Source organism: Balaenoptera borealis (assembly GCF_965194805.1).
Source record: "Balaenoptera borealis genome assembly, chromosome: 7".
NCBI classification, from domain to species: Eukaryota; Metazoa; Chordata; class Mammalia; order Artiodactyla; family Balaenopteridae; genus Balaenoptera; species Balaenoptera borealis.
This window is the reverse complement of record NC_138864.1, coordinates 10,129,741-10,156,542: the sequence shown is the minus strand read 5'-3', so window position 1 is coordinate 10,156,542 and position 26,802 is coordinate 10,129,741. Positions and strand designations below refer to the sequence as shown.

The 26,802-nt window shown below is 41.3% G+C and overlaps 2 long non-coding RNA genes across 2 annotated transcripts in view; one reads left to right on the top strand and one right to left on the bottom strand.

Annotated features, from left to right (window-relative positions):
* LOC309632312 overlaps window positions 1–26,802 on the top strand; it is a 1,044,736-nt gene that overhangs the window by 265,074 nt on the left and 752,860 nt on the right. The gene's annotated exons all lie outside the window — the stretch shown is intronic.
* LOC309632306 overlaps window positions 4,040–26,802 on the bottom strand; it is a 75,422-nt gene continuing 52,659 nt past the window's right edge. The window contains exons 4-5 of the long non-coding RNA XR_014246841.1: window positions 25,092–25,147; window positions 4,040–15,820 (exon numbers count right to left, since the gene is read on the bottom strand). This is a non-coding gene — a long non-coding RNA (uncharacterized lncRNA). The remainder of the gene's footprint in view (window positions 15,821–25,091; window positions 25,148–26,802) is intronic.

Below are 26,802 nucleotides of genomic sequence, written 5' to 3'. Positions count from 1 at the left end.
TTAGGCTGTCTTCATTTCTTTTCATTCTTTTTTCTTTATTCTGTTCTGCAGCAGTGAATTCCACCATTCTGTCTTCCAGGTCACTTATCCATTCTTCTGCCTCAGTTATTCTGCTATTGATTCCTTCTAGTGTAGTTTTCATTTCAGTTATTGTATTGTTCATCTCTGTTTGTTTGTTCTTTAATTCTTCTGGGTCTTTGTTAAGCATTTCTTGCATCTCCTCTATCTTTGCCTCAATTCTTTTTCTGAGGCCCTGGATCATCTTCACTATCATTATTCTGAAATCTTTTTCTGGAAGATTGCCTATCTCCATTTCATTTAGTTGTTTTTCTGCGGTTTTATCTTGTTCCTTCATCTGGTACATAGCCCTCTGCCTTTCATCTTGTGTATCTTTCTGTGAATGTGGTTTTTGTTCCACAGGCTGCAGGATTGTAGTTCTTCTTGCTTCTGCTGTCTGCCTTTTGGTGGATGAGGCTCAGGACCTGTATTTCTAATTCTTAAGTTTACAGGTAATATTGGGACAGGGTTTTGCCATAATGTTCTGCCCCTGATCTCTGTCACTGGGTCCTTTATTTGTCCCTTAGTTTTTCAGCACTAAGAACTGTAAAGCTTGTGAAGAATAAAGAGTACTGGTAATTTGAAATTCTGCATTCTGTACTTTAACAAGTCACCTCTCAACGTTAAGGTACTACTGCTTTTATTACTGCTGTGCTTTTTAAAAAAAAATAAAATTTATTTATTTATTTATTTATTTATTTATTTATGGCTGTGTTGGGTCTTCGTTGCTGTGCGCAGGCTTTCTCTAGTTACGGTGAGCAGGGGCTACTCTTTGTTGCAGTGCATGGGCTTCTCATTGTGGTGGCTTCTCTTGTTGTGGAGCATGGGCTCTAGGCGTGTGGGCTTCAGTAGTTGTGGTGCACAGGCTTAGTTGCTCCGCGGCATGTGGGATCTACCCGGATCAGGGATCAAACCCATGTTCCCTGCATTGGCAGGTGGATTCTTAACCACTGCACCACCAGAGAAGTCCTGCTGTGCTTATAATATGATATAATGGATGTGAAAATCCTTTGCAAACTGCACACTATACAGATGTACTCTACTATTGTTTACTAGGACTTCAGTGACTAGATTTTGTGTACCTATGCCCCCACGATCAGATGATCAGTCTTCTAAAAGATTCATTTGTTTTGTGAAAGGCAGTGTGGTTATTAGATTGGGCCTGGCCTTTGGACTATGATAGGCTGGTTTAATCCTAGCCCAGTTAATTACTTTCTACGTGACCCTGGGATGGTCATTACTCTTGTTAGACTCTAGAATAAAACTGAGATAATAAAATCCATCACTAGGATTTAACGGTATCATGTACATGGTAGGTCTGGCACATGACAGGCACACAACTACATCACTTTTTCTTTTAAAGACAAGACAACTCAGGCCAAGAAAGGGTTCAAAACAGTGGACAAGGTGATAAAGTTAAAATATTGCCATTCCTCTGTTCAGAATCCTCTGGTGACTTTCCATCTTAGAGTAAAAGCCAAATCCTTGAAAGGCCCTTTAAACCATGTCCTTACAGAATCCGGCCCCTGTTACCCCTGCCCTCCTGCTTCTTTCTCCTCACTTAGATGCTGCAGCTACGCTGGCCTCTCAACCTTCCTCAAATGGCACATCAGGGGAAGGCCTTCCCTGTCACCTCACTGAAAATTCCAACCCTCCCCCTGCTGTCTACCCCTCCTTCTTGTTTTAATTTTCTCTTTGAACTTCTAATTATCTAATATGAAATTTATTTTTCTTATTCATTTTCCTTATTTTCCTGTTCCTTCATTAGAAGGTCCAGGAGGTTAGGAATTTTGTCTCTTTTGCTCACTATTCTATATCAGGGGCCCACAATGCTGCTTGGCATGTGGTAGGCACTTATTTTGTTGAATGAAAGAATGAAATACAGTTCTTATGACTCAAGACTAGAACCCTGCTGATTGTAGTAATAACTAAGATGTATGTAGCTCTTTGCATTGACAAGTGTTTTACATGCATTATCTTGCTTTATCCAAGGGCAGATGTTCAATGGTTTTTGTACAATTTTGGACTAATTTGGTCTGCAATTTTTTCCAAGATACTTTCTGGTGATGCATGACATTACACTGGTCTTTTTGATGGGAGAAACATGTTTGAATTTCAGGGATAATTTGCAATGGCTGCTGTGTCTCACTTTGTACTGTAGAGCAGGGTGGGATGCTGACCCCAGGACAGGTCCCCAGAACTGACTTGGGAACTGGCATTCACTTGGGGGCGGGTTCAGTTAGCCCTATTTCAAATCCCTAACTCTGTCGTAACTTCCACGTAACACCCAGGACACACTGAAGAGTGAGGTAGCTCAGAAGCACCCTCACCTAAGATCCTTCTTATAAGTCATGAAACTCTACTCCATACCAACCGTTGAATTGGTGGTTGGAAACTTCAACTCCAGCTTGGCCTGGATGCCTAATCCATTTGGTCAGGATCTGTGACACCCACCACATGCATGGAAGGGAGGGCAGTGCAAGGCGGTTCTGCAGAGAAGCACCGTCTTTGGGAAACAAGGATGGACGAGCTTCCTTCAAGTGGTAAAAAATAAGTATATATTGTTTTTTATTTTGAAACATAGAGATTTATTTCAGTGGAAAATCCCCAAATATTTGGCTGGCTTTAATCTTTAGCATTATAAAAAGGCAAAGAGACAACTAAAGCGAGACAGACCTCATCACTCTGAACCTGCTGGCACATAGATTATTAGAAACTCAAAATTCATCATGTGCTTGAAAGAACTTCCCAACCCAAGGCAGGTTGGGAAGTCAGCTGCCCCCAGTGAACAGGTGTGAGTCTGGGCGTGTCAACCCTGTGAGCCACTGGGGTTTCATCAGTGAACAAAAGAGGTGAAGATCCTTACCCTAACAGAAGCTGGGTTCTAGCTCTAGAAATTCTGTGACTTTAAAAAAATATTTTTAAGCAAAGAGTCCTGCTTAGTGCTTTGTGCAAGTTTCATTCAACACCTATTTTTGAGGACTTACTTTGTGCCAGACAAGGTGTTAGATGATGGGTAATGGAGCTTGCCCCTTGGAGCTTCTAGTCTAGTAGAGAGGCAACCAAAGAGATCTCACAAGTGCGATGTAAACGTCTGTAACTTCCATCTGTGCTAAACGTTATGAAGAATTGCCGCGTGGCATTATGAGACTGTATGATGAAAGGATTTGACTTAGAGAGGGGAGGAGGTGGGAATTGAAATAGGATGTGAAGGAGGAGGAGGTGATACACAGGAGCAGAGATGAGGGCAGATGCAGAGGTGTGGATGCAGAGCCTCTGTGTCTGAGGGCAGCATGACGAGCCTGCGGATGGAGAGAAAGTCCCCTGAGTGGAGCACACAGGGGAGGCAGGAGCCGGGGCAGACGTGGGGCTGAGGGGAGGAGCTCTGAATTTCATCCAAACCTCGGCGTGGGAGCAGGCTGGGTGAAGTGGATAACTAGATTTGGGTTCTGAAATGACTAAAGGGCATATAGGTAAATCAGTTATGAGACTCTGCCTGCTATTAAAACATTGTCTTTTGCCTCCAAGCCCACCTGTCTACACCTTGCTTTTGTGACTTTTGGGGACATGTGCAAACTTTCTCCTTTGCCAGTTGGTCCTCCTAGGTTCTGCCACTGGGGGTCCTAGAAGGGGACTTGGGAAGCAGGAGGGGGCAGAAGGGACCCACTGCTGTGACTCACAGGTGACACCCTGGTAATGACACGGCACCCAGGAAGCAGTGGTTGGTGTCGAGTTTCATCTTCTTCCAGCCTTCCCTGAAGCAGCCTCACTTCTGTCCCCCAGAAATTCCAGCCCCGCAGGGAGCCAGCCGTGTTAAAGTGGCCTCAACCACAAGGGGCCACACTGGCGAGGCTGACAGGCCATGAGTCTGACCTGGGGTCTCAGCTTTAGCTGCTGCTTGAGTCCTGCGGAGCTTTGGAAAATCCCAGTGCCCGGACCACCTGGGGCCCAGAACCGGACTCGGGTGTGAGAACCCCTGCAACCCCAGGATCCCTCTGCAGCCCAGGCTGAGACCCTCCCCGGGGGTCGCTGGGTCAGGATCCAGGTCAGCCGCCCCTCGGACCACGGTGAAAGGCACTGCCGGGAGTTTCCCTGGGCATGTTCTCACACCTGTCAGAATGGCCATCATCAAAAATCTACAAACAATAAATGCTGGAGAGGGTGTGGAGAAAAGGGAACCTTCTTGCACTGTTGGTGGGAATATAAATTGATACAGCCACTGTGGAGAACAGTATAGAGGTTCCTCAAAAAACTAAAAATAGAACTACCATACGACCCAGCAATCCCACTACTGGGCATATGCCCTGAGAAAAACATAATTCAAAAAGAGTCATGTACCAAAATGTTCATTGCAGCTCTATTTACAATAGCCAGGACATGGAAGCAGCCTAAGTGTCAATCGACAGATGAATGGATAAAGAAGATGTGGCACATATATACAATGGAATATTACTCAGCCATAAAAGGAAACGAAATTGAGTTATTTGTAGTGAGGTGGATGGACCTAGAGACTGTCATACAGAGTGAAGCATGTCAGAAAGAGAAAAACAAATACCGTATGCTAACACATATATATGGAATCTAAAAAAAAAAAAGGTCTGAGGAACCTAGGGGCAGGACAGGAATAAAGACGCAGACGTAGAGAACGGACTTGAGGACATGGGGATGGGGAAGAGTAAGCTGGGACATAGTGAGAGAGTGGCATGGACATATATACACTACCAAACGTAAAATAGATAGCTAGTGGGAAGCAGCCGCATAGCACAGGGAGATCAGCTCGGCGCTTTGTGTCCACCTAGAGGGGTGGGATACGGAGGATGGGAGGGAGACGCAAGAGGGAGGAGATGTGGGGATATATGTATATGTATAGCTGATTCACTTTGTTATACAGCAGAAACTAACACACCATTGTAAAGCAAGTGTCCTCCAACAAAGATGTTAAAAAAGAAAAAAAAAAAGAATGAAACAACACGATCATTATATTTGAAAAAATGGTCCTGGCTGTCTGGTGGATTATCATTTGTGTGAAGATTCATGGTTTGCCAAGCATTGTCACATCCATTTTCTATTTGGTCCTTACTCCTGGTCCTCGTCCTTCCCTCCGAGGTGTTGGGAAATGGAGTGAGAGTGTGGTTGACGCAGCAAAGCTCGCGGGGGTGCACCTGAACCCCGTCTTTTGATCAGAGCGCTACACCTCCGGATGCTCTTGTGTTGATCATTACTTTCTTGCACACACTTAAGTTTTTTCTTTGCATTGAAATTTTAGTTATTTAAGTGAATGGACAGAAAATGCAGATCAAATGTCTGCTGCCTCTGTGTTAAATACTAGATCGATACTTGGGTGTAAGATGTATTCCTCCTACTCAATGTCCCTGTTGTCTAGCTGAGGGACCAGATGTATTCCCAAACGTAATTAACAATGTCAGGCTAAAACAAAGAGCATTAAGGAAGTTACTAAAGGTTTTTGAGAGTAACTGTAAGAAGTGAGGGCTTGAGGTCAGCTCTGTAAGATGGGCAGACACAGACAGGTGATGACTTGGAACACATCTGGGGAGATACAAATTCAGTAGCCACACCGTGGGATGGAGTGGAAGGGACTCTGGCCTCCCCATCCCCGTACTGCAGAATCATAACAACCGTAAGTTACCCTCTACCATGCCTTGAAGCCCCAACAAGTGAAGCTACAACCTAAATAAAACCAGTGTGCTATCTTTTCAACTGTTGCTTCAGAATAGCTCCTCTGAGAGCAGCCCTCAGCCCTTACAATCGGATGGCTGTCCCAGAGTTCCCCCTTTTAGGAAATTTGGAACTGCTATTGAACAGGCGGGAATACTCGAAAACAGAGGCACCGAGGCTGGAATTTGAAACATGCATTTGGAAGTTGGTGAAGCTGATGATGCTAGTAAACTCGGCCAAGAGACTTAAACTTTCAGAGGAACGTGGGCAGGGCTGTGCTTTAGAAGGATTAGGGTTACAGCTGGGAAAGTTTGGGGTGTGAGAGAGACTGAAATCCCTTGAAGGTGTAAAAGTTTTCTAGAAGAATCTGGGTAGTTACAATATAAACAAGGGTGGGAAAGAAAGTACAGATCAGAGAGGCCTGTTACGGTCATGTTGGGAAGGCCCACCAGTTACCTGTGCTACCACGGCACTCAGTTTTTTTTTAAGAAACAGTCATGTTAACCGCGTTCTACGGTGGCAACAGCATGTACAGACCCATTTTTATAAGGATTTTCTTTTAGACTTTACAGGATCATTTTGCCCGGTAATGGGATCCTTTAGAACATCTCTTAAGCAGGATGATGGTAGAAACAACTCAGTTTGCTTCAGGAAAACTGTGAATTCATTGCTTAGATTATAACTGTTTCTAAGTTTTGAGCTTCTTGCCAAGATTTAAGACCAAATCCTGCCTTTGAATTCAATGATACACTGTTATTTGTTTCTCAAGGACCAAGACTGACAGAACCCTCAACCAAACACTATTAGTTTTTTTTTTTTTAATAAACATACAGTGTGTTTTTCTTTTATTTTAAAACTGTGCATCTTCATGCACATCCTGACCTTCATCCTGATATGAAGAGAAATGCGTAGTTTTGGGGGGTGTGGTGTGAGGGGAGGGGATGCAGCAGTGGAGACTGTTGGGGGGATATACCCTAGAGAGAAGCTTGAACATGCTGGCTTTTTGGCAACTAGCTGTGCTACCATCACCCAGAGAGTTTAAAAATAGAAATTCAGAGACCCTGGCTCGGTAGATCCTGGATGGATTCTCGGAATCTGTACTCATAAAAGCTTTGTGGGCAGTTCTGGTGGGCAGACCTTCTAGAGGGGGGCTGCCCAGCCACCCAGAGTCCCATGGTGACAATACCTTGCCAAAGAAGCCATCCCAAAGGCTTTTTGAGTTTGTTGATCAAGAAACTCTCCTTTCCTATGTTTCTTTAGGTTTGTTGAAACCATTTATTAGTCTAGAATCAAACCTGGCTTTCTGCCTAGGCAAAACTCTGCTTTTTATTCATGTATTTATTCATTCAGCAAATGTTTATTTAGCGAGGTAGTTTTTTAAAGATACAATGGCAAGTAAGACACACTGATCATGTCTTTCATGGAGTTTGTATTCTAGTGGGAGAAGATAATCAGAAAAATAGAGAGAGAGAGAGATGAGAGAGGAAACTAATGGCCCTAAAGGAGATATATGGCTCAAGGAGAATTTATTTTCAAAGGAAACGTTCACAGAAGCATGTGTTAGTGCAGTATCCCAGCTGGGGGCAGCCCCGCTCTCACCATATGAGCCTATAGGGATGTAGGGAGAGCATGATTACTTGAATCCAGAAAGAAACAGGGTTCTGTACAGTTGGCCATTTTCAAAAGAACAGTGCCCTTAGGTAGAAGGGCACAGCCAGATACAAACTGGGAGGCATATTCTCAGTGCATACATCTGACAAAGGATGTGTATCTAGAATATATGAAGAATTCATACAACTAAATAAGAAGAAGACAAATAACCTAATAAAAATGGGCAAAATGTGTAGCTAATAAATACATGAAAAGATGCTCAACATCATTACTCACCATATAAATGCAAATTAAAATCACTATTTGCCAACTAGAATGGCTGAAATTAAAAGAAAAATCTGACAATGACAACTGATAGTGAGGATGGGGAGCAAAGGGAACCTCCCACTGGGCTGCTGGGAACGCAAAAATGGCACAACTACTTTGGAAAGGAGTTTGTCAGTTTCTTATAAACATATATTTACCAAAAGACTCAGCACAAGTATTTACCACCCACACCCCCAAAACGAAAACTATGTCCACATAAAGACTTAACTTGAATGTTCATGGTAACTTTATTTATAATAGCCCCAAACTGAACACAGCCCAAATGTCCACCAATAGGTGGATAAATAAATAAATACCAGCAATAAAAAAGAAAAAAAAAAACCCCTATCAATACATGCAATTCCATGGATGAATTTCAAAAATAGTTTGCTGAGTAAAAGAAGTCAGACATAAGAAAAGCCTTTAGTCCACAGGACAGGATCAAGCCTTGAAGGGAGATTACGTGGACAGAGAAGAGAGTGAGCCCGATATTAGGTCCAGAGTCTAGAGTCCCCCAGTGCTTTCAAACCAAGGAGAAAAGGATCCAAAAAAGGAGGCTGAGACGGAGCAGCCAGAGGGCTAGGAGGAGACCAGGAGGGAGGGCGTTGTGAGGAGGAGGCAATGTCATCTGTCTGCACTGCGGCTGAGCCAGCAGGGAAACGGGACAGTACCAAGTGGGGTGCACTGGTGACCTGGCAAGAGCTGCTGCCCTGGGGACCTGGGCAGAGGAGGAAGTGGAAAACGCCAGTTCTCTCGGATGCGAGCAAGGCATTTGCTTTGAAGTACTGCAGAAAATGGAGCAGACGGTGATACGGAATCAAGGGAGGTGAACTTCTTTGTTATTTGCTGTTTTGTTTGTTTGTTCATTCTAGGATTGGAGATACCATTCTGTAGATTGGGATGAGGTGGTAAAGAGAGAGAGAAAAAGAAGTAGATGACTCAGGAGAGAGAACAACTGCAGAAGAAAATGGAATGGAATTGCAACAATTTGAGGTTATTGAAAAATACTTATTTTTCCCTTTGATTTATTGATTGCCAACCATTTACTTGTAAATAAAAGTATCACACCAAGAATCCCTTCATCGCTCATCTACCAGGAAACTGGAATCCCAGGTCCTCCTGGGGTATTCATTCTATAAACACCACTTTGATTTTACTTGTTGGGACAGTCATAGTTTATATTCTGGCATACTCATTCTGGTATACATGGTATATACATATATTACATATATGACTATTATATGAGTATCAGACACCAAATAACACATCCTCACAAAATTAAAATTAAAATGTCCTCAACTGGAAAGACCATGACATTCTAGGTCACTACAATATCTTATTATTCTATAAGAGACTGAATATTGCATGAAGAAACATCAAACTGTCATCAAACTATTTACTTGAGAACAGGTAAGAGAGCAAGAGAGTCAGAAAATTAATTAAATGTGAGGGCTCTTATAGAAGTAACAAGGAACAGAGAAGAATATTACAAGAGAAGTAAGCAGAGAATGCCTTTCTCAAGGCAATGGGGAGATAACCACACAAAGATAAGATGTATTAAAACTAGGAGACAGTCATACTCATGTGTACAACAATATTAGCAATTACCACTTGTATAATATTTTATGCAATGATCAAAATGCAACAAAATTGGAAATTAATAATTAAACAAACATTTAAAATAGGAAAAGCAAGTGAAAACAAATTTAAATGACAAACTAGAAAAAAACATATGGTCCACAAAGGGATAATAAACTTATAAAAGCTATAATAAATAAACAAAAAGAAATGGAACCAACAATTTTTAATGAATAAAAAAGTGAAGTTATTCATTAAAAAAGAAATACAAATAGGCATCAAAGTACAAAAAAAATGGTAGTAGAAACATTATAAAATGAAAAATAAAATGGACAGCTGTTTAAATAATCTTCATTGAGGACATGAATAGAGGGAAAAAGCATTCTTGTCTCTCACTAATGAGAGTATAATTCTGTGTGACTTTTTTGTAGGACTAGTTGCTAATATGAATCAAAAGCTTTAGAATAAAGGGAAAAAGCATTCTTGTCTCTCACTAATGAGAGTATAATTTTGTGTGACTTTTTTGTAGGACTAGTTGCTAATATGAATCAAAAGCTTTAGAATGCCCTTAAAAATTGACCCAATAATTCAACTTACAGAATTTTCCTAGACAAATAATCAGAGAAATCCATAATGATTTTATGTACAGGGTATCTGCTACAGGAAAAAAGGGAGTAAATACTCCAAACATTCAATAAAATGGTGTCAGTTACATAAATTATCTTGTATTAATACAGTGCAACTCTACAGGTCACTGTGGTAAAATATTCATGTTTATTATGAAGTGGAAGAAGGTATTTCATAAAGCATTATTTACAATATTACCTTAGTTTAATGTATTCTGCCTATGCTTAGAATAAAAATAAAAAGGATATACAACTAAAGGTTAATAATTGTTATCTCTGAATCATGGAATAAAGTTATTTTTAGTTAATTGTGCTTTCATATTTTTCTCTAATGTGTGGCAATCACATAAAATGCTATTTTAAAAATAAATCAATTTGTATATCTATTTTTAAAATCAATCTCTCAAATAACTATTGAGTTAAGGAGGAAAAATAAACACATAAGAATATACATTTAGAAAATAACAAGAAAATCACATACTTTAGCCTAAATTTTACCATAATCATAATTCCAAATAAAGAGGAGAAAATAAATAAAACAATCAAGAAAAGAGTGGCAACGAAGAAGTTCTCTTAAGAGAACAGGCATAATGAACCTAAACTAGAAATAATTAAAAATATATAATTAAGAAAAAGCTGTTATTTTATTTTTTAAATTTATTTTTATACATTTTTAAAGGTTACGTTCCATTTACTGTCATTACAAAATATTGGCTCTATTCCCCATGTTGTACAACACATCCTTGAGCCTGTCTTACACCCAAAAGTTTGTACCTCCCACTCCCCAACCCATATAGTGTCCCTCCTCCCCTGCTGGTAACCACTAGTTTGTCCTCTGTACCTGTGAGTTTGCTTCTTTTTTTATTATATTCACTAGTTTGTTGTATTTTTTAGGTTCCACATATAAGTGATATCATATAGTATTTGTCTTTCTCTGTCTGACTTATTTCACTATGCATAATGCCCTCCAAATCCATCCATGTTGCTGCAAATGGCAAAATTTTTTTTATGGCTGAATAATATTCCATTGTGTGTGTGTGTGTGTGTGTGTGTGTGTGTGTGTGTATATATATATATATATATATATATATATATACACACACATATTTATACCACATCTTCTTTATCTGTTCATCTGTTGATGGACACTTAGGTTGTTTCCATGTCTTGGCTCTTGTAAATAACACTGCTATGAACACTGAGGTGCATGTATCTTTCTGAATTAGCGTTTTTGCTTTTTCCAGATGTATACCCAGGAGTGCAATTGCAGGGTCATATGGTAGTTTTATTTTTAGTTTTTTGAGAAACCTCCAATACTGGTTTCCACAGAGGATGCACCAAGAAAAAAATATTTTAGAAGATAACTGAAATAGATAAATTTGAGACAAATTTATTCAGTGAAAAAGAAAAAAGTATATAAATAAGAATTTTTAAATTTATAAATTATAAAACAATATACATAAAATTGAAATTTTCCTGTGTATGTTTGTGTATATACACGAAGATCTGAAAGGAAAAAACACCAAAATGTTAAAAGTTGTGTGATGGTTTTTATTGTATTATTTATATTTTAGTATGTTTCCCAAATCCTTTACAATGAGCAAGTATTAAAATAATAAAAAGAATAACATTATAAAATATTTTAAAATAAAATTATAAGTAAATACTACACAATTATAATGAATTTAAATGTTTAAAAGAAATGGAAAATAAAGTTGATTAAAATGTAAAGTATTATATATGAAGAATTATAGATAAACAGACACCAATTTCTTCACAGTATTTTTTCTCTGAGTAGTGATATTACGGATAATTTAAGATGTCTTCCCTTTGCTTGACTTGAATTTTTTAAATCGTATACAAATGGATACATCACTTTTTAACAAAGGGAAATGTACTTTAAGATACTGACACAGCAAGAGGGAAGAGTAAATAATTTCATTTCTTCAAAAAACAACCACTGTCAATAATGTCAAAATTTTGTCCATTTCCACAAAAGCTACATTTGTATGTGTACAGCTAGGATTGATGGTGGAGGCTCTCAAACTTTCAAGAAATAAATGAACCCAAGCCCATCTAAAAAGTCCCCCAGCACAGAAAAAGTTACAATTTCATGCAGTTCAGTTTTAGCAAGTAAATGTTGCAGATATATCAGTTTACAACCTCAGCCATTGCAGAAATGTAAATTTTGTTTTTGTTTTCCTTTTCCAATTCAGGATGGCAGAATTTTAACCTAAAATTTCACCAGGATTGTGTCTAAATTCTAGGGAGTTTACCAACTGCCACAGTGTCACTCATTCATTCATTCATCTGTGCACATTCTGCTGCATTCCAGGCATCTGCTGGCGTGTCCATCCCCCCATCTGACCCGTGATACAGGCAGCTGATTGCGTGTGGGGTCGTTTGTCTTCCCCATCCTCATGAACTCTTGGGTTCGGTGGCTGTCTGCCACTCCACGCTGCTCCTACGTGCTTGGGAATTATTCCTTTCTTCTGCGGGTCTCACTGTCTCTCCAGGAACCCCTGAGTGTCTCAGCTCCACAAATCAGGCGGGGCTTCTGTCACCTGCCTGGGGCATAGTCTGGGGAGCAGCACGCCGGCTCACTCTTGCTGAGATCTAATGGTATTTTCATTCTCACAGTTTCCCTTCTAACGTTATACCTTTCCCCAAGTCAGGGAATAATCTTGGTAGAGAAGGCTTAGGTTAATAATTTCCTTACCATCTCATAAGAACACTCCTTCTAAAATAATCCAGTTTTTCTCTTCTTAGCTATCACATGCCTTTCCTTAGAGTACAGATGTCCTGGATGCACAAATGTGGGAGATGGCCAAGGGAAATGCTGAGAGAACATTTCATATTTCAATAGTTTTGATACAAAAGATGTAACCAAGATAGCCCGCATAGAACACTGGAGAAGACACCACTTAGAGAGGCTGACCCGCTCCAAGTCTGCCTGCTCTGAACACTGTCTAACAGTCATGTCTGTGTTAAGTGACCCTACCGCCATGCCGCAGTCAAACAGGGCCATCGGATTTTGTGCCAGGAATGTGTAATTTGGGGCTGAGAATCTGGAGACTTACACAGCAGATGTTGCTGTCCCCATGCTGCCTTGGACCCCTGCTGCCAGGACCTCAGTGCTTCCCTGTTCCCTTTCCTCAAGCCTTGGTTATTGAGCTCTTTCCTGGGTTCTGCGAGATATTCCAGTATCTTTCCAATAAATTCTCCTTTTCTCAGGCTAGTATCAGTTTCTATTACTTGCCATGTAAACAGTATTAATAAAAAATCATAGAACCACCTCGCATCTGAATACAGAATAAAACATCTTAAATGAAATATTTAAGGACATAACTCAACCAGGTATTAAGTGAATTGGGAATTTGGAGTTAACTTGTCAATTTATTGAGAGGATTTATTCTCTACTAAAGTCCCATGGAGAGATGTATGGCCATGAACACACACAAGAGAAAAATCAGCAACATTACTTAGAAAATGGAGATTATCATATGCCGAAGTTAGAAGAATTTTAATAACTGCATCATCAATGAGGATATATAGAAAAATACATTTTGGAGTTATATACTGGACTCTGTGAACCGATATAACGCCGAGGGTGGCAAAGCTGGTAGGGAAAAATGTTAGTATTTCCCTGCAGGCCCAAATATCCAGGATTCACTGAACAGAAAACGAAGCAGGCACCCCCTACTGCTCAGAGCAGCCCCCAGAGTTGGCCATAATCATGACTTCTTCCACCCATGCCGGCCCCATTGGCTTAGATCTGCCGAAGGCAATACGACTGCCATATTCAAGAAGATGGGTTGGCACAGAATGGGGTGTGGTATATTCCCGCCCAAGGATGCCCTTAGGGCCAGCCTTCCGCTTCCAACCCCTGTCAAAGAACTACAGGCTGCCTTGAAATCAGTAGCAGAGTTAGGGACCCTGGCAAAGTGGGGACTGGCCAAGACCCCACTGAACTGCAGCCTACCCAGCCGGGGAGACACACAGCCGGGGGGAGGCACACCGACCTCCCCTTCCCGGTCCCCTTCAGAGGGAAAGAGGCTAGAGCAGCAGTGCAAACGCTATGCCCACACTGTCTGAGACTCGGGACTGAGACTCCTACAACTTATTTCTAAACCGGGTCACCTTGCAAGTGAAAGGGGGCCCTCGTATTAATTACGGGAACAAGCGGTGTAGCCTGGCACACGGGGACAAGTGGTCCGCTACTGAGACTGCGCCTGATGGACCCCCCTCAGTTCGAAGTCCGTAACAGAAATAAGCCAGTCTGGACCCATTGAAAAGAAGCCGGGAACCAAAGGAAAGGGGAGGGTTACCAACGATGATCCCATCTAGGAGAATGCATCTCCGAGGAGGAGGGACATTCTGGGACATACCCGCCTGGAGTCCCCCAGAAGATGCAGGGAAACGTGCACACAGCGCACCCCCGGCCCGCTGAAGGCAGACAGGAGAGCGGAGCTGGACGTTTGGGCCCCTCTGGCAGGAAGAGCTGCTTCCTGCTCGACATCAGAGCCGAAAGTGGATACTGCGTTGTCAGCACCGTTTACTTGCTATAAACACTGCTACGCATTCCCTGGCAACGGAGTTTCAGGGTGCGAGCTTTCCAATTTCATATCCATTATTCTGTGGTTTACACACGCGCTGGAATCGGTAACGTTTAGGGCCGTGGACACATGTACAAAAACCAGAGCCAGGCTGCAAGAAAGCTCTATTCAGCTGCCCCCTGAAGGCTCCGTGCTTAGCAGGGGTCACAGACCGACTTCCGCCTGCTACACAGGAAGAAACAAATCTTCTCCCTACACGAAGTTCTCTGATAAAAATGATCCATAAGCAAAACAGAAAGAGTATGTTCTTAAGATAATTAAGGTGACGATGACATTTCAAAAATGACTGAAATCAAGATATCGCTTAAGAAAGGAATACTGGCTTTGCTTTTTTTCTGTAAGTCATTCTCATTCAAGGAGCTCTGCTTTAGAATCCCACAATAGATATTCAAGATGGCATATAGTTGGTCATAACCATAATAGAAATAATTACAATTTTATATATATATATAAAAAGTAGACACATAGCACTTATTCTGTGACAAATACTGAATTAAGTACTCTACTTTCGGAGCCTCACACTCAACAATGGCTGTGATAAGAGTATCTCCATCTTAAAAATGAGTGGACACAAAGCTACCTTCCCGAGTTCACATGGTTAGAGAACGAGAGCTGGCTTGAATCCATGGCCGGCCAATTTGAAGGCCATGGTGTTAATCATCATGGCCAAGTGCCAGAAGAGTTCTCAGCTCAGACAAGCATCTAAACAGAAGCTCTAGCCCGCAATCTGAAGAATGCCCACACCCCCCACACACATTGAACACGCAAGTCTGCTGGGAGAAATCTTGTGGTCTGTGCGGTAGGCACTGCAGGGCACCGTGAAGACGACCACTCATTGGGACAGAACTCCAAAAGCAGTGTGCGGTGTAAGTTAATGAATTAGAACTCCATTGACAATCATTGACCCAGCACGTGTCCATTGCTACAACAAACTAGTGAATATAATAAAAAAAGAAGCAGACTCACACGTGACCCAGCACGTGTCCATTGCTAACTCCGTTTACAATAACTGACCCAGCACGTGTCCATTGTATACCGAGAAAGATCATTTCATAGTTTTATCTTTTCATAAATACGTGCTTTTTCTAAGAGCCTACATCTCATGCTAAAATATTTTGAAGCAGTAGGTTCAATACATCTCTAATTTAAAGGGAGGGTAGGACTTTCTCTGTATTCAGTGTAAGTAAACGAAGTACAATTTTCCAATTCTGCCCAGAAAATGACTTTTCCCTGCTTCCATGGACCAAGGAGACAATTGATAAACACACCACTTACAGCCACTTGGTGTCTTAGCAGGAGCCGAGATTTAAACTCCAGTGCAGGGAATACACACGTGCTCTCTTTCCGGCCCTGGAAGACAGGAAAGGTACACCAGTCCGAGTGCACTGTTCATCCCCAGCAACGTGTTTACGCAGAGAACTGTACGGAATGACAGAGGTCACTCAGCCGTTTGGCCTCTTCCTTTCTTTGGTAATGGGAGGCAGCAGGAGCCCAGGTTCTCACGAGCAGCAGCGGCGGGGCAATCCTCACTGGGGTTGGACAGACTAGAAGCAGATGTGGCACCAGCCGCCCCCAAGCAGTCCTGTGCGCTGCTCTCAGCGCATGTGCAGTGGGGGTTTCCTGAGCTAAGACGGCAGTGAGTCAAACAGGCATCTTTATTTCAACACGTTAAACAAAAGTGCAGGACTTGACGGGGTAGCTGAGAGTCAAGGTCACTCACTTTCGAAAATGTGGCTTTTTGAAGGTGAATTCAAACATCTGGAAACACTTTTAAAAAATAAATCACTTCTGAACTGAAGCACTAAACGGCGATTTTTTTGGCAAGGGGTGTATCAGGGTTACTGAGAAATGAACTCCTGGCAAACGACGAGCTTAATGCTCCCCTCATGAGATCAGCACATAATTCACTATATTCTTAGAATGATTTTGCTTGAACTGTTTCAAGAGTTGTGCCTGGCAGGAAATGAGTTTAGGGTGAAGTGGAGACACAGGCCCTGCAGCTTCTCAGAGCAGACATGTCAATCGGTACTCATATGTGTATCTGCGTGGAGTCATGAAGCTTTACAGGAAATTGTTTTCACATACGTGGTTACGAATCTTATTCCCACAGACCCACAGAGTCCAAATCTGTGAAAAACCATATTTGATGAGAGTAGAGAAACTCTACAAAGAGAAACAGGAAAACACTAAAATGGAATTAAGCACAAACTTTTTTTATCTGAAAGAAAATAGAATAATTGTGTCAAGACCTCACAGGATGGAAACCTCTTTGCAGCAAAAAAAAAAAAAAAAAAAAAGCTTCCTGTTTCGAACCTTCATTATGTTTCTTATGTTTCTTGTACTTCATTACGTTCTGTATATATAGTCAATTCTGCAGTCATAATAGAAGGCACAATTTCTGCATGTGTGTACAAAGAGGAAAAAACAATGAGAAATCATAATTATAATTACACTAACAGTGATAAAAATGAAATATATTAACCTCAGTACACCAGTGAAAAGGTACGAATGAACAAATGAACCAGGGCCCTGTAAGAGGTACCAAAACACATTTTATTAAGTTTATTTGTTTGTCTTTCGTTTTGTGTATATATATTATTTTATTAATAGCTCTTTAGAAGACCTGAGGGAACCCTTTAGACTAACGTGTATTCTGGGACTTCCTCTGATCAACAAGAATTATAGGCGTTTTCCTGTCTGTGTAGGAGCATTTCTCCAGGGATTCATGCTGTTGTTTTGGTAGCCTCACTTTGAATTGGTAAGAGAATATTTAAGATGGATAAGAACTCATTTTTTTAGGAAGAAGGAAACATTTCCCCAAACTTGGAAATCGCCATTGGGCATGTGTAAAGAAGTGAAATAATCTTTTACCACATGTGTATACCTGTAAGAGACAAAAATCACAGTCTGTTCTTAGCAAAAGGCAGCAGGTGGGACCCCTCCATCACTTCTGAAGAAACACCTCACGCTCCAAATCATGTGTCCTCCATGGTACCATATTCAACAGTAAGAACATTAATTGGTATCAACCATAGACACGGTAATCTAACTTTAGAGAACACTGTATACTAATTTGTGTCCTTAAGAACATCTTTATTCTAAAATTCAGATATTATAGCAAGGATGTGAATGGGTTTGCTCCTCAGAATGGCTGGAATTTGAGATTTCACCCATAGGTTCAGAGAACGTTTGTCAAGCGGTGATTTTACTCCATGAAATTTCCTCATCTACCCCTGGCCTTTCAGCAAAGACCACTAAAACTGAGTCAAAAATCTATTTTAAGACATAAGAGAAAATATGAGTTTGATATAGTCTTTTTCATTAAAATCTGAGTGTGTTATCTAATTTTATAGCTCTCAAACTTCAGTGTGCATCAGAATTACCTGGAAGGTTTGGTAAAACACAGGTTGCTGGGCCCCCTCTTAGAAGTTCTGATTCAGTGGCTATGGAGTGGAGCCCGAAAATCTGCATTTCTAACAAATTCCCAGGGCATCCTGAAGGGGCTTATCTGGGGACCAGGCTGTGAGAACCTGAGCTAACTTAATCCTTTTTTTTAGCCTCTCTGAAAGGTAATGGAATAGTAAGTACATATCGGTGATCACAATGTTATCTGTTTCATTTGGGTTGACTGAGTTCTTCTCTGTCGAGTTAACAGCTAATTCCTTGAAAATCTTCATCCATAGAAATATTAACTAGCACTTATCGAATGCTGAAACAAAGGATATCAAAGTTACTCGAATTGAGTATTAAATTTAGCCAAGGCAAAAGAGATACCACAATACATTTATAATGCTCATTGCGAGGTTAAAAACGTCTTGAAGGGAAAAAGCATTTTCCTGGCCATATTCTTTAGAAAACCACTGCCATGTAAGTTTCGTGTTCAACAAATATTTGAGTGCCTATTTTTTCTTTTTTTTTTTTTTGAGTGCCTATTTGCACCAAGTGCCATTGTGGGTGAAGAAGGCCCAGGTCAATGTACAAAACAGGTGAAACTCCAGTCCTCTTGGATTTTTGTAAAGGGCGAGAGATGACAAACAAACAATAAAATATAAAGAATGTCAGATGAGGATTAGTGCCATGGAGAAAAGTCACAAGAGAAGTGAAGGCACAGGTGAGGGTATTAGTTTCCAGGATGGTCGACACGTTGTTAGCAAGGAGGTGACATTTGAACAAGATTGTGAGGATGTGAGGGAGTGAAACAAGTCACATCTAGAGGAACAACATTTAGGACAGAGGAAGCAGCAACTGCAGATGCCTGAGGTAAGTACTGCAACATGAGGTATTTTCACTTGATGACCCTCCATGACTAGGTACATGGCAAATCCTTACAGGGAGTGAAGAGTAAAACTCCCTATAAGGATTTGAATGGTACCGAGGTCACAGGAGTGAGGCGGCTGGAAAAGCCAGGCAGAGAAGGGAGACAAGTGAGCATGGCGAGTGATACCGAGCTAGTCCCTGGGGCTCCGTCCCGCTGGCGACCCATCCGCTCAGAGCCTGTCTCCCTAGACCAGCGCTGGGCCTTCGCCCCCTGACCCCTGTCCCCGGGGGTTGGGGACCCTCCACGTCTGGGTTCTGTGAATAGACCTCCTCAGCTTCAGAGAGACACTGGTGTCAACAGGAGGTGGGACCGTGATGCAGGTGTCCACCTCCAAAGGGAAGAGACATTTGGAATTTCTGGTCCTTGAGATTTTCAACTAACAAACAAACAAACAAACAAACGACAGACAACGTGAATGCAGAGTTGACAGTGTATTAGGACAATTCAGGAACATGGACAATCAGCCCATTACAGCTAAGTCAAAGGGTCATAAGGACACTCACAGGCAAGGCCATTTTAATTTTACGCAAAGAAATTTGGAGTTTGTTTAAAAACCAAGAATGCTTTGTTGAAGTCAAGCTTCTATGTTGCTGAACGTAGAAGAAACAATTTCACTTGAGAAGTTTTCCAAGAATCTCAGTAGGCTGTTAGTGTTGGATAGGATTATATTTTCTCCAACATCTCAGTACAAGACCCTTAAAAATATATACCTAAAGTACTGGTCTGTGCCGCCGTGTTGGACGAGTTAGCTGCTGTTTTAGGTTAGAAGACCCGACCCCGGGGCTCTGTCCTCACCCCTCTTCTGGTCTCTGTCTATAGTCACACGGTTGGTGACGTCTCTCCTGTGGGGCCACATGACAAAGCCTGCCATGACCTTGAGATCTACGTGCTGACTGCCTATTTGACAGCTCCATGTGGACGTCTAATGATCAGTATCTCCAAAACTGAGACTCTGAACACCCCTCCCCAAGCCCACCCCACCCACAGCCTTCCCAGTCTCGGATGCTGGCAAGCCCATCCGTTGCATGGTCCGGGGACCCCTCTCGTTCTGTCACAGCCCACATCCAACCCACCAGCAAGGCCTGCTGGCCCTGCTTCCAATACACCCATAATCTGCTCCCTTCTCAACACCCCTACCACTGCCAGGCCTACCCACAACGTTCAAAGAGAGGCTCACAAACATATTTCTCAATAATTTAAAGGTATAAAGCAAGCCATTAAACTTAAGAAGTCTTCTTTCTTGAGAAATACATCTTCCAAAGGATGTGGAGGCCCAGAGTTTATAGAAGTCTGAGACTCCTTGGATCTCTGTGATAGAATGCCATCAGCTGAGGGTGGCAGGGGCAGCCCCAGTCCTGACCAGCTCCCCTTCCCACCCTGGCCCTGCGTGCACATGCGTGCACACACGCGGACACAGGTGGACATACACAGGCTCCACCCACACGCGGTCCCAACAGCTGCCCTGGCCACTAGCAGGCTCCTGGCGTGCACGCCGCCTGCATGCCCTTCCTGTGTTATGGTTGCTATGGAAAAGCTTGTTTCTTTCATCTTATTTCACGTGTTCGGTTTGCTATACTTATTTCTCTTTTCCTCCTCTTTTTAATCTTCTTTGAATAGATCAAAAGTTCTCTGCTATCCCTGAAAGTTATACATTCTTATCTTATTCTTCTTACATTTACATCTGAATTTTTCAGAGTTTCGCTTATGCTTTTATTACCCTATCACTGTTTCAAGGTTATGATTATGTCTTTTCTCGGGATAGCTGAAGAACCTCAGCATTCTCTCATGTGGTGGGTAAGAATCCAGGGATTTGGGTTTGGGGTGATAGATTTGTGTTTCTAGTCTTTGGAATGTGTGCGTGTGTGTGTACCAAGTATTCTACGCTGTGGGGTGTGAGCACCCCAAGTTCCATGCCAGCCTATAAGCCCACGGAAGATTTTGTCAGTGCATAGGATGGGGGTGCTGTCCAGCTTTGCCTGGGCCCCAGCTCTCTGTACCCAGGGAGCAGCTCCTGCAAGAGGCCTGCTGCAGGTGGAGTGAGGGTCTCCAGGGGACATGGAAAAACTCAAGTCCACTCCCTGCAGGACCTCTGCCTCTTCTACTCAGGGACCCCTTCTCTTCCCAAATTGGGATCCAACCACTTCTATCTCCCACCTTATTTTATTGGCTTATTTTAGGAAAAGAGCAATGCTCTGAATTTATGAAGTGTTGTCTCTCTCTCCTGGGATCTCCAGAGTTGGGTTGTAGGGAAAGAGGTGGCTATATTACTTTCATATCTCTCCCACACGAACACTTTATAAAACAAATGTATGTGACCCACAGGGTACTGGGGATGAAACCATTAAGTAGCAATACCTTCAAACGACTCTGTCAGTGAGGGAGAATTTAATGTCACTATCCAAGAAGTATTACGACAATCTTGTCTTGAGAAATCTATTTCAAAGTCAGACTTACTCAAAAGACATTAAAACGTCCACCCCCGCACCCTGTCAGTTTGATGGAGAAGATGCAGGAAGAGGCGCCCTTAGATGACAGACTGGACCTCAGCACAGCAAAACACAGATCCACTCGACCAGCAAATACATGGACTCATTTTGTGGGAATACAAAGCCTTCCTGGAGGTATTATTGATAAGGGTATTGATAAGGGCTACCCTAAATGGATCTCTGGGGAAGTATGTAGATATGCAAAGACTAAGGACTTTCTACAGATACTTCCCAAATATTTCACTTTTCCTCACTAAGTCAAGAGTTAAAACAAGCAAACCTCCCAGGTCATACATCTGTCTGGACTGGCAAGATCCTCCCACCTCTTGGAATCCTAACTTGGGAGGTCCAAGCAGCCCATCTTCAAGAAGGTTGTCTTCACAAAGCCATTCAGCCCGGGTGTGTCATGCACCCTAACGCAGGGCCCAGCAGCGAGCATTTTGATTAAAGTGCAGAATTCCATGCAGCATCGAAACGAATGGTGTGGAGATGAACAAAGTAGCTCTTTATTGTGGACGCTGGAGGAAGGTGTGGGCTCGTCTCTGCCCATTATAAGAGTGCAGAAAAAGAATACAGGAAGCATAAAGTCTGTTGCATAAATGAGAAAGCCTGTTTCTGTTGTGATTTGCTGTGATATTCAAATCACAGAGAGGAGTCTGTCGGAAGCGCTCCCAGCTGAGACTGGTTTGTCTCAGGAGCGACCGTGTGTGTTGGGAGGCCCTCAGCTGCACACCGTGAGTGGGCACCTCGGGTGGGACACCATGCCCAGGGTCATGGAACCCCCTCACACTGGCTCCCAAGCACCAACTGGTAAATACACAGGAATTCTGTGACTGGCTTGTTAAACTGTTTGTAGCTTGACATTGGCCATGATTGGAATATTTACACCACAGAAAGCAGCAAATGCTATAAATCAGAGCTTCTTTTTTTTTTTTACTTCCAAAAGCCCATGTTTTCACGTGAACCAATATCTTAGCAATGATGCCACGACATTTCTCCCTTAGAAAGAAATGAGCTGCAATGAATTTAAGTGAACAATAAGAAGAGCTTAGATATGGAAAGACAGCTTGCCTTTTGTCCTGCTGCTTCAAGAACTAAAAGTACACAGTTTGATATATTTTGTACTTACTGTACAAGATTAGATTCATTGACATATTGTAGTGAATGCTACTAATTGCACATTACTAAAGTCCACGATGTTTTATGATGAAACAGATCTATCCATTATCATATTTTAAATAGCATATTTTCATTCGATGATTCTCAACCACTTATTTAAAAAATGCTCATTTATACTACAGCAACAAACTCCAGGAGAAGAAATGTAAAAGTTAGAGAGTTATTATGGGATGACCACATTTTTCAGGGAGGTAAAAGAAAGGGAATAAATACATCAAGCTCATCACCTTCAGTTTATCCAGCACACAGCAAAATGCCATGAGAATTTTGGAAAGGTGCCTGGTAATGTTTTCAAGTCTACAGATCTGAGGATTCAGATCTTATATTGAACTGAATTATGAAATTGGATTATAATTGGATTATGAAAGATCCTGCATATTTTTATAGATTATTTCAAAATTATGGTAATAATTTTCAGCATAAGTATTCACCAGCCAACGTTTGGTTTCCTATTATTTCAGAAAAACTTTCCATGAATCCTGATGTGTTTTCAAAGTCCATCCAGTGGAGAAGGAGCTGAAAGGCAGAAGACCCGAAAGCTGCTGATCTGAGTTAGCAGAGAAAGTTAGAAAGGCCTCCAGCGGCCTTGCAGGAAGCGCTCGTCACCTTCCTAGCAGCTCAGACTCAGCGAGGGGCAGGAGGCACCAAGCCAACAGAGCAGAAGTACAGGCTAGTAATTAGGGAAAGAATAAGGGAGTAACTCCCCAGTTAGCAGTTTCCCAGCTGAGATGTGAGTCACTGAAAGACAGAAACCCACTCCTCTGACTCATCTACAGCATTTTAAGGCCACAGCACTCACGCTACTGAATGCAAGTTGGATTTAACACGGAGAGTAAATTTGGACACAAAAGCACATATAGGAGTTTTTTCCCACTTATCATTGCACAAATTATCCTGGTCAGATAGACCTGGGCATCAAAAAGCCTACACTCAGAGGAAAGGTACAGTCAAAATCATAAGGGAGTGAATAAAATAGATTTACTGACTTTGTAACATCAGGAATGGTCCTAGACCCAGATAAAGATGTAGAATAATTATCTGAGCAAGAAAGGTGCACGCCTTAGACTGAGTGAAGGGCATCAGGACTCCAGTTACAATCCAATGGCAGCTGCAAGAATTAGGTTAAGTATTCAAGTAATTTTATTCCTGGCATAAATCTTTACATACCGAGTAATGTCTGAAAGAACGTTCCAAATTTATTCTAGAAAAAAAAAAGCAGTTTTGTTTAGGTGCAAGGAAAGTTGCAGTAGGGGACTGGAGAAAAAAGAGCAAACACAAACGTAAAAGAGATGTTCAGAAACACCTTCACGCTTGCACTGCGTCCTGCGTGGACTGTCTGCTGATGAGGAAACTTAGTTTGATCTCAGCAGTTTTCTACTTCATATAAACTATTCCTAGTGTGCTAAGGCCACAGCACCCCATGATGGAGGCAAGTGATAGAGTTTATATTTAGCGCCAGACCTGCTGTGGGTTTTCTCTCTCTGCTTTGTACATTTTCTGGGATATTTTAAAGGTAAGTTAGAAAGAACAAATAACATGCTGTTTCCTGCTCCAGATTACTCCCATGAAGTCCACTACAAATTTTATTTCTTGAGAAATAATACCAAAATACAGTGTGTGTGTGTGAAAAAAAAAATGTAAACAATGCTTGATAGGATAATGAGATTAGAGATGGTCTTTTAAATTTTTCATTGTTACGCTAATACAATACCTTTATAAAACCTAAAAATCTTGAAACAACATATTTTTAAAAAATTGTGGTAAAATACACAAAACAGAAAGTTTATCATTTCAACCATTTTAAAGTGGACAGTTCAGTGAGATTATGTCAACAAATTTTTAAAACTTTCAGATGGCACCTGAATAAAATATGTGTTGTCCATTGGTGATTTTAATATATCTGGTATATAACTAAAGTCACCACAAAACTTTTTCTGGGAAATTGGCAGATCATAAACATAAAAAATTTATTTTGCTTTATATTAAACCTTATTGTTTTACTGTTTCAAAATTCAAATTTACTCACAAAAAAGAGTCAGTTTCATATTAGATTTGGTTTAACAAAAAAAAAAAAAAAAAAAGAAATAATACCTGACTCAAAAGGGCTTGGAAGTGTATTTATATTCTGCACACAGTGTGACAGAGCAAATAACACTGAAGTTGAGTCACAGTTTCAAGTGAGAAACCCTTAAGTCACACCACCCTAAGCTTCAAATGGTGTTAGGTTTACATACAGGAAGTTGAAGGGAGAATGGGGTTCTGCAGACGTTTTTTGATCATTTCTGTTCCAAGAGGAAACATATTTTTCTATGTCCTGATTGCAAACAACTGGGCTGAAAACTCAAAGTGTACCATCCTCGTCTGTCATAGAGATAAGATATCACCTGAGATGACGAGAAAGTGTCAATATTTCATCAACTCAGCAAACTACTGTGGAGCATCTGTTTTGTGACTGTCACCCTGCCAGGTGCTAGAGTTACATAAAGAAAAGAAACATATTTACTCCTCCCAGGGACTTAGAGACTGCTGAAGAGACACCTGAAAGAACTATTACAATATAGTCTGTGTTATTCCAGTACAGCCTGGAGAGTGCAATGCTCAATGTGTGCACATAATGATGAGGTGTGTGTGTACTTACATGACGTACCTTGTGTCCATATGCAGGAAGCCTGTCTTGCTCAACTGCAGAGAAGTCTAGGAGCCAAGGAATGAGACAAGAATAAAATCAATGATTTGATTACTATTAACTGTGTCAATTCGGAGGGAAAATAATAGGAGAGGTTTTTAAAATTTCATAAGTCCGTATACAAAAGGCATCCTGGGAATATAGAGGGAACCCCACATGGTCTACAGAAGTTCTGGGGAGAATGTTCTGGAGAAATGATATTTCCATTAAGACTTAAAGTGGGAGTTTGCCAGAGAACTGAGGGGGAAAATGGTCACGGGGCAAGATAAAAAAAATGTAAAGTGGTTTGAAATGGTCTGGCAAGTTGGGGATGACAAGCAGTTCTGCTGCTAGATCACAAAATGCAAGGCCTTGCCCAACAGCAGATGGCAGCCTCTGAATGAGACAGGACCTGGAAGCCAACCAGGCCAGGGACCAATCCCACCTACAAGTCCATCCACAGTAGTCAGCCCAGCCACAACAGAAGGGCCAACCCAACCCACATAGGGTTGCCCCTGTAGAGCAAATAGCTCTGGTGACCAGAGGGGAGTGTGCTGCTGGGCCCCAAAGGACATCTCCTATATAAGGCCACTTCTCCAAGGTCAGAAAACATAACTGACCTACACAATATAAACTAATAAACACAGAGAATTAAGCAAAATGAGGCTACAAAGGAATATGTTCCAAATGAAGGAATAAGATAAAACCCCAGAAGAGCGAAGTGAAATGGAGATAAACAATCTACCCTCCAAAAAGTTCAAGGTAATGACCATGAAGATGTTCAATGAACTTGGGAGAAGAATGGATAAACACAGTGAGAAGTTTAACAATGAGTTAGAAAATATAAAGAAGAGCCAAACTGAGCAAAAGATACAATTACTGAAATAGAAAATATGCTAGAAGGAATTAACAGTAGATTAGATGATACAGAGGAACAGATGAGCAAACTGGAAGACAGAGTAGTGGAAATCACACAAGCCAAACAGGAAAAAGAAAAAAAGGATTAAAAAAAAACTAAGGACAATTTAAGAGACTTCTGGGACAACATCTAGCATACTAACATTCACATTATAGGGGTCCCAGAAGGAGAAGAGAGAGAGAAAAGGGCAGAGAGCATATTTTAACACCTAATAGCTGAAAATGTCCTAAACTGGGAAAGGAAACAGACATCCAGGTTCAGAAAGCACAGAGAGTCCCAAACAGGATCAATCCAAAGAGGACCACTCAAGACATATTGTAATTAAAATGACAAAAATTAAAGATAGAGAGAAAATATTAAAAGCAACAAGGGAAAAGTGACTAGTTACATGCAAGGGAACTCCCATAAGACTGTCAGCTGGCTATCCCTATCAAAACACCAATGGCATTTTTCACAGAACTAGAACAAATAATTTTAAAATTTGTATGAAAACACAGAAGACTTTGAATAACCAAAACAATCTTGAGAAAGAAGAACAAAGCTGGAAGTGCCATGCTCCCTGATTTCAAACTATACTACAAAGCTATAGTAATTAAAACAGTATGATTCTGGCACAAAAAAACCAGACAAATAGATCAATGGAACAGAACGGAGAGTATAGAAATGAACCCACACTTTTATGGCCAATTAATCTATGACAAAGGAGGCACGAATACACAACACAGAAAAGAAAGTCTCTTTGATAAATGATGTTGGAAAAACTGG